This window comes from Dermacentor silvarum, chromosome 10 (genome assembly GCF_013339745.2).
Source record: "Dermacentor silvarum isolate Dsil-2018 chromosome 10, BIME_Dsil_1.4, whole genome shotgun sequence".
NCBI classification, from domain to species: Eukaryota; Metazoa; Arthropoda; class Arachnida; order Ixodida; family Ixodidae; genus Dermacentor; species Dermacentor silvarum.
The window spans coordinates 112,588,126-112,597,460 of NC_051163.1; positions in this window are offsets into that span (position 1 = coordinate 112,588,126).

The following is a 9,335-nucleotide window of genomic DNA, read 5'->3' on the forward strand; positions in this document are numbered from 1 at the left end:
TGATTTCCGCACCCTATCGTACGTTTCAATCCTCGCCCTTCGGTCTGCCTTGTCCCACTTTCATTTTTGCGCGCGAGGTGAAGCTAGTGAAGCTAAAGAGAGCTATAGTGGAGCAACTTTACCACTGATGCTCAGTGCCTTTGGGTGGATGTTTGTTATATTATTTATGATCATATAATTGCAATAACATTACCTAAGCTGAATGTTTTAGAAATGTTTGATGAACCAGCCCAGCTTATACAGCAAAAGCCTGAGCAGCTGTTGTGAGTGTTCGTTGCGTTAACTTTTAATACTGCGGACTTGATAAATGATCAAGACAAGACATGTTTTACAAAATTGCAATATACATCTATTTTTTATAATATAATAGATGTGTAGCAAGACTACACTGAATGGTTTGTAAATGTATGGTAAACTTGCCCAGTTAATACTGGAAAAGTCAGAGTAGCTGTTGGGAGCATTCATTGTTTCTCGTGAATTTTTTTTGTATTGTTGTGAACTTGCAAAGTAATGAAGGTTAAACAATATTAACATCATTGGGATGTACATTTATTTCTTTATTTTAGTGCAATAACCCTATGCTGAATGTTTTGAATATTTTTGGTGAACTTTACCCAGCCTATACTGGAGAAATCTCAGCCGCTGTTGTAAGCATTCATTTTGTGTTGTGATCTTGAGAATTTATCAAGGCTCGACATTTTTATTGTAATTGTGATATACATTTATTTATTGCAAGTGCAATGAACCTAGTCGCTTTTTTGGAAATGTTACGAGTAAAGAAATCCTACTTTAGATGCCGTTTGGAGTCCTTGAAAAACCTGTGACAGGTCCTGGAAAGTCCTGGAATATCCTTGACTTTATGCCTTGGAAACCTGCACGAACCCTGGGGAATGCATGGCTCCTCCTCCTACTGCTCCTAGTCAACTTTTTGTATTTCATTGCCCAAATGTACCTTTTATTTGCTTATTTGTGCAATATTACTTCTTGTTTACTTATATGTGGAAGGAATTCACATAATAAACACTTTCAGAGGATGCGTGGCTCCTACTACTAGCCAACTTCTTGTGTTTCATTGCTTAAATGTACCTTTTATTTACTTATCTGTGCAATATCAGACAATAAATTTATTTTCTACACTTTGCTTACTTTTTTTTGCATCTTCCAACTTGGAAACCAATGTATTTCATTTAGCTGATGCATGGAACAGATACTCCCATATCTTCCTGCAGAACTTCCCCGATCAATGTAGCCCAAGTTCACTGGGTCTTGCGCATGACTGCCAGTGTTGCATGGTTAAAGAAATACTCTCATGGTACCCTGCAAAACCTCCCTCATGAATGTAAACAAATATTCCCATAATTCCCTGCAAAAGCTCCTTGATGGATGTAAACATATACTCCCATGGTTCCCTGCAAAAGCTCCTCGATGAAGGTACACGTATAATCCCATAATTCCCTGCAAAACCTCCTCGGCGGGTGTAAACATATAATCCCATAGTTCCCTGCAAGACCTCCTTGATGGGAGCAAACATATGCTCCCATAGTTGCCTGCAAAACCACCTCGATGGATGTAAACATATATTCCCATAATTCCCTGCAAAAACCTCCTCGAATGATGTAAACATATGCTCCCATAGTTCCCTGCAAAACCACCTCGATGGATGTAAACATATATTCCCATAATTCCCTGCAAAACCTCCGCGATGGATGTAAACATATATTTCCATAATTCCCTGCAAAACCTCCGCGATGGGTGTAAACATATACTCCTATCATTCCACCCAAACCCTCCGTTCAGCTCAGCAGGGGAGTAAACATATAACACCATCATTCCACCCAAAACCTCCGTTCAGCAGGGGAGTAAACTTTTTACTCCGCCTGACCGGAGTATATCGCACTGCCATCGGGGAATGCGCTAGAGGACAAGTCATTTACTCCCATCTCGGCTCATTTTTGCTTACAGTGTAGCAGCTACAGTTTCAATGATATTGTGAAGAAGCATTACAAAGGACTCGGAAGCAATATTTTTTGTAACTTGTTTGAACAGTAACTACAGCGTATGTAATGTGGTCTTGTAAAAATTATGGCAGGCCAGAGATCGTGTCTCCTTAGCTTTCATGATGATTGTTGGAGTTTAGTGGCTCAAGGGCCAGGTACGGCCAAAGAGCGCCATGACATTGTTAGTTCGCAGTGAAGTGATGAGTTCATAGAAGTAGATGTGACGTGGCTGTAAAGGGGCCTAAAATATTCGCTGTAAAGTGCGTAAAATCTACATGTAGTAAGATAATGGCAATGAGTAGTAACGTTTACTATGAACATAAAAGATGCATTTCTGAAGAATGATATGATATACAAGGTATGTCAGCTATAAAAATTGTCAAAAAACACTACTACCTAAACAAAGCCCTTGAAACACAAGGGCCTGGAGGCATGTGCTTATACAAAACTATCACAGCGGCATCCTCTGGAGAGAGGATGCGCTACGAATTTGTTGGGTTTATAAAATGCAGAACCACATCATTTAAGAAACCTAGGACTGCTTTGTTGTTAAACAGCGGTTCTTCACCAATAAACATCATAGGATGAAGAGGGATATGATGGTGTAATGCTACAGGGAAATGTTTCCTTCTCTCCACTTCGGCTTCCCGACACTTCAGGAGGACATGGAGGACGGGCAGCCTCTCACCACATCTACCACAGGTTGGTGGTTCATCGCCAGTGAGCAAAAAACTGTGGGTGCCATATGTATGTCCTATTCTGAGCCGACAGAATAGGACATCAGTTCGCCGTGTTCTCGTTGCGGCGGGGCCAGAAACCTAGCTGTGGCTTAATCAAGTGAAGCTCATTATTTGTTTCCGCATCCCACAGGCGTTGCCAATGGCTTCGCAGTTTCTTACGCAAGAAAGATTTTAAATCTGTTGCAGGGACAGCAGCTTTAGGATTAATATCGTGCGATGCTATTGACGTGGCCATTCGGTCAGCTAGCACATTACCCTCGATGCCTCTATGGCCAGGCACCCAGCATATAATGACATGCTGGTTACATTCATATGCTCTACAGAGAACGGAATATAGCTCAGTAAGTACGGAATTTTTGTGTTTACCGAGTGACATCAATGCTTTTACGACGCTTAGGGAGCCCGCAAATCTAATTGCCTTTTGAAGTTTTGATTTCTTTATATGCTTCACAGCCGACAACAGTGCATGGACCTCAGCCGTAAAGATACTCGTTTCCGGGTGGAGTACACCGGATTCCGAGAAGGATGGGCCGACGGCTGCATAAGACACCCCGGAGTGTGACTTGGAAGCGTCAGTGTAAAGCTCTGTACACGAGTACTTGGATTAAAGCTCTAAGAAATGCATTTTAATGTGTGCCTCTGGCGCGTGTTTAGTGACCTCTACAAACGATGTACCGCAATCTATGAGTTGCCACTGCCACGGCGGTAACAGTTTGACTGGAGCCATAGGACGATAATCAAGCAGCGGAACACCCATTTCCTCATTGAGGTTCCTCGCACGCAAAGAGAATGGCTCTCTCGCTGCAGGTAGATTATGGAAGAGTGTGGCAGCGGTCACGTCATTTATGGTTGAATAAGAAGGATGTTCATTGTTTGCTTGTACTCTCAGAAAATATGTGAAACTGCTATATGAACGCTGCAGATGGAGTGACTACTGGTTAGACTCTACATAGAGGCTTTGGATCCGAATTGTTCGGAAAGCACCGGTCGCGAGGCGGATACCCAGATGGTGGACAGGGTCTAGGATTTTTAATGCACTTGGCGTTGCGGAATGATAAATTATAGACCCGTAATCGAGGCCTGAGAGGATAAGACTTTTATACAAGTTAAGCAAACACTTCTGATCACTACCCCAAGTCGTACGTGACAGAAGCTTTAAAAGGTTAATTGTCTTCAGGCATTTTGCCCTCAGATGCTTAAGATGAGGAATAAATGTAAGTTTAAAATCTAAAATCATTCCTAAAAACTTGTGCTCGCTGCTCACAGAGAGCGCATCTCCTTTGATTCCAATACTTGGGACTGGCGTTACGCCTCTCTTGTTAGTAAAGAGTACGCAAGTGCCCTTCTGGGCATTTACTTTAAAACCATTTTCATCTGCCCATTTGGACAATTTGTTTATTACAAGCTGCACTTGTCGTTCGCAGATGGCAATATTGCATGACTTGAAGGCACATCGTCACAGCGATCACATTTGCACAGCGATCAGAACGCAATAATCTTCTCTTACCTAAAATCAGATCCAACTATGGAAAATTTACACTTCGCTTTTATGGTATTTCACTTTGGAATCGCATCCCTGTTAATATTAAGTCATCTCTTTCATTGCACCCCGCAGGCGCGTTTGCGCAAGCAGGCGTTTGGTGTGTTGCGACACCATGGACCCGAGCACACGAGGGTTGGACCCTCCCACGTTTAACCTGCGTGGCTTAGCCGTGTCCGGGGAAAAGGGGATCCTGGGGGTTGAGCCAATGCTCAGTGCTTGGACCCTTATGGCCCCTCGGCGGAGGCAACACACCCCTTTGGCCTCGGCTTCACGTAGACGGCACCCTCGGACTGACCCACCCGGGAGAAATCGGTAGTTGCCTTTTCCTGTCCCCCTCTCAAATCTTCGTCTTTCTCTCTCACTTTCAATCTTTCCTTCATTTACTTCATTTACTTTCAATCTTTACTTCATTTACTGCTCGTTTTTCCAGGCAGCAAGGGTTAACCTTGTGTGCGATAACCAACCTTGGTTATACATATTGGGTTATAGTGGCTGTGTACTGCTGGCGCTGGCGGGCTTTGTGTATACAGAATCTTGCCGCGTCCCCTTGTTGGGCTCCGTGTTGGGCGGCCGGCACAGCTGCCGAAAATTAAATACATTTATGGCTTTAAGCTCATTCCCAAAGCTGCCTGATTGCTCTCTTTTCAAAAGAGGGCGCACCGAGGAACCTTTAATTTTTTTCGCCAAGAGTAAAGACATCTTCCCACGTTTCCACGTGATCCATGCTGAAACCCCCCAAAAGACCCTAAGAACCCTATCTCTTTTTGTTGTCGCGAAGTGCCTCACCGACATTCTGGGCCCAGGATACAAAATTACGAAATTGGCCAGTGGCGACCTTCTCCTTGAAGTTCGTGACAAAGTCCAACATGGCAAACTGACAAATCTCGTTTCATTTGGTAACACTCAAATCTCAGTAACCCCTCATCGTTCCTTCAACAGTACACGAGGTGTAGTTTCAGAACAGGACCTGCTAGAATTGACAGAGGCAGAGCTCCTAGATTGCTGGAAGGAACAACACGTAACAAATGTACAGCGAATTAAGATCCGACGAGAGGATAAGAAAATTCCGACAGAACACCTGATTCTCGCTTTGTGTACCAGCACACTCCCCGAACAAATTGAAACAGGCTACATCAAACTCAATGTGAGACCTTATATACCAAATCCCCGACGCTGTTTTAAGTGCCAAAGATTAGGTCACGGCTCTCAGAGCTGCCACGGCCGTACCACCTGTGCAAAGTGTGTGTCGCATGACCACCCCGCGGACAACTGCAACGGCCCACCCCACTGTGCAAACTGTGAGGGTGAACACCCGGCATATTCACGCTCCTGTCCCACATGGAAAAAGGAAAAAGAAATTATAACGCTCAAAGTAAAACAAAACATTTCATTCAAGGAAGCACGAAAACGCCTCTCATTTGTGGAGCCCTCTTTCTCCGAAGTGGCATGGCAGGGGGCAGTGCCACAACGTTCTCGGCGGCCGTTCGGACCACGCAATGTGGACCGGCGGTAGCGCCACCCGCCCCCACTGCGGTATCAGCTAGTGCTGTTCCGCCAACTAGCAAGCAGAGCCAGCAGCCTTCTGGGCCTGCGGGCTCTAGGACTTCTAGGGCCTCTGCTCGCGCAGAGAAGCCCGAATCACCCGCGAGCGGGCATCCAGAGCCTCGGCGGAGGCGATGGATACATCGCCAAGTGCATCGGCGTCTCAGACGCCGAAGGATCGGCGCAGCTCTCAGGAGTGCGCAAAAAAGAGAAACCCCGCATCACAGGGCCTGGAAAAGGTCATGTGGGCTAACTTAGTTTTTCTCTCTTATACACACAGCACAAACTAATGCAAAACTGGATACACAAATAATACATTGGAACATCAGATGTTTTCTCCACAACCTCGATGACGCCAAAGAACTCTTATATGAGTTTAATCCCAAGGTGCTGTGTGTACAAGAGACATACCTAAAACCCACACAGACAGCCTTTCTGCCGCAATTTGCTATTTTCCGCAAGGACCGTGACGACGCCAACACCTCGTCCGGTGGTGTTGCAATAATAGTTGATACATGCGTCGCATGTAGCACTCTAGATCTTCGAACGCCTCTTGAGGTAGTTGCGATTCGAGCCTTACTGCTTGGAAAACTAGTTACAATTTGTTCTGTCTACATACCGCCTAATTATCGACTCCAAAGAAGAGAAGTTGAGGGATTAATAGATGCCCTGCCATATCCTTACATATTGGTTGGCGATTTCAACGCACACAATACACTTTGGGGAGACTCCCGATGCAATTCACGAGGCCGAATAATAGAACAAATCCCGCTCTTTTCAGGTGCCTGCGTGCTAAACGGGAAAAAACCAACATAATAGAGCCTTGCACATAATACATACAGTTTCATAGACCTAAGCATAGCATCCCCGACCCTAGTGCCCTTATTAGAATGGAATGTGATTATGAACCCTTATGGCAGTGATCATTTTCCTGTGTGCCTTAAATCTACAAAAGAACATCATCCTCCCCCACACGCGCCTCGATGGAAAATTGCGTCCGCAGACTGGGAAAAATTTAAGACAATAACGCCCATGCCTCGAAATCCTCTTAACGATTTTAATATAGACGATGCTGTTGCTTATTTCACTGCTTTTATCATTGACTGCGCATTAGAGTGCACCCCCCAAACGAATGGGGCTCCAAAGAAAAGGCCCTGCTGCTGGAACGAGGACTAGGAACGCGCGGAAACAACAAAATAAGGCTTGGGGCATGCTACGCCAGTCTCCAGCAACTGAGAACCTCATTAACTTCAAACGTGTAAAATCTCAAGGAAGACGAATACGGCGCATTGCTAGGAGAGAAAGCTGGGAAAAATACATCTCTAGTATTAATTCCTACACGCAAGAAGGAAAAGTATGAAACCGGCTGACAAAAACAATAGGCCGTCAACCCTACCTCCTGCCTTTGGTCGATAACCAAGGCAACAACCTTGAAGACCAGGGTAATGCTCTTGGACAGCACTTCGAGCATGTGTCTAGCTCAGACCACTATTCAGAGTCATTCCTTAAACAAAAACAATTAGCAGAAAGCAGGCCGCAGAACAGGAAATGTAATGAAAATGAACCATACAACCGTCCGTTTAGTGTTGCCGAGTTCAGAAATTCCATAAACAACTGTCAAAGCTCTGCCCCCGGAGCCGACAGGATTACGTATGAGATGATAAGGCATCTTCATTCTGACGCTCAAATGGCGCTGCTGTCCCTCTTTAACACTATCTGGTAGCTGGGTACCTTCCACTCGTATGGAGAGAAGCCATCGTAGTACCCTTTCTAAAACAAGGTAAAGATCCATCCTCAGCGGAAAGTTACCGCCCCATTGCTTTAACAAGTTGCCTTAGCAAACTTTACGAAAAAATGATAAACCGCAGGCTTTTACACTTCCTTGAATCAAATAAACGGCTCGATCCATATCAGTTCGGTTTTAGAGAAGGCCGTTCCACCACAGACAGTCTTGTTCGCATAGAAGCAAACATTCGTGACGCCTTTATCCACAAACAGTTCTTTCTGTCTCTCTTCCTCCACATGGAAAAAGCGTATGATACAACATGGCGGCATGGAATATTGTGAGATATCTCAGAAATTGGTATTCGCGACAAAATGCCTAACATAATTGAAAGCTACTTAGCAAATCGCACTTTCCGTGTTAAAGTTGGTAATGCTCTATCCAGACAATTTACACAGGAAACTGGGGTGCCACAGGGAGGCGTATTCAGCTGTACACTTTTTATCATAAACATGAACTCCTTACGTTCAGCAATGCCGCGTGGCATGTTTTATTCTGTATATGTAGATGATATACAGATCGATTTAAAATCATGTAACCTAGCAATGTGTGAACGAAACATCCGATTAGGTCTTAACAAAGTGTCTGAATGGGCCAGTGAAAATGGCTTTAAACTTAATCCCAATAAAAGCTCCTGTGTTCTATTCACAAGGAAGAGAGGACTAGCCGCAGATCCCAATATAGAGTTAAATCGACAGCGCATACCTGTGAACACAGAACACAAATTTTTGGGCATCACTCTGGACAAAAAGCAAACTTTCATTCCACACCTAAGTAATCTTAAGCAGAAATGCCTTAAAACAATGAATATTCTGAAAATCTTGTAACATGCGACATGGGGCAGTGACAAGAAATGCCTTATGAACGTATGCAAAAGCCTTATACGTACGCGCCTAGACTACGTGGCCGTGGTGTACCAGTCGGCCACTCCAAGCGCTCTAAAGATGCTTGATCCAATCCATCATCTAGGTATCCGCCTGGCGACCGGTGCCTTCAGGACGATTCCTTTAGAGAGTATCTACGTTGAAGCTAACGAGTGGTCGCTTCATCTTCAGAGGTCATACTCTAGTTTCATTTACTTTCTGAAAGTCAACGCGAACCGCGACCATCCCTCTTACGAAGCCATAAACGACATGACATCTGTAACGCTGTTTGCTAATCGACATGCAGCTAGAGAACCATTTGCTCTACGCGTAAGAAAGCTTTCTGGGGAAATTGGAGTTCAGATTCTTGAGCAAAACCTTATGGTACCAGTGAAGCCATTGCCGCCGTGGTAATGGCAGCTCATCGAATGCGATACATCGTTCGTAGAGGTTGCAAAGCACGCTCCAGAGGCACATATAAGAATGCATTTCTTAGAACTCCAGTTCAAGTACTCATCCACAGAATTTTACACTTATGCGTCCAAGTCAAATGCCGGTGTTTCGTATATAGCCATCGGCCTATTGTTTTCAGAATCCAATGTTCTGCGCCCGGAAACAAGTATATTCACCGCACAGGCTTGCGCAATACTGTCTGCTGTTAAACAAATAAAGGAAACAAAGCTACAAAAAGCCGTTATCTTCACAGACTCCCTATCTGTGGTAACATCTCTCATGTCATTCAAGAGTCACAAAAATCCTGTACTCACGGACCTATATTCCCTCCTGTGCAAAGTACATACATCTAATCAGCACATCATAATATGTTGGGTGCCTGGGCACAGAGGAATTGAGGGCAACATGCTTGCA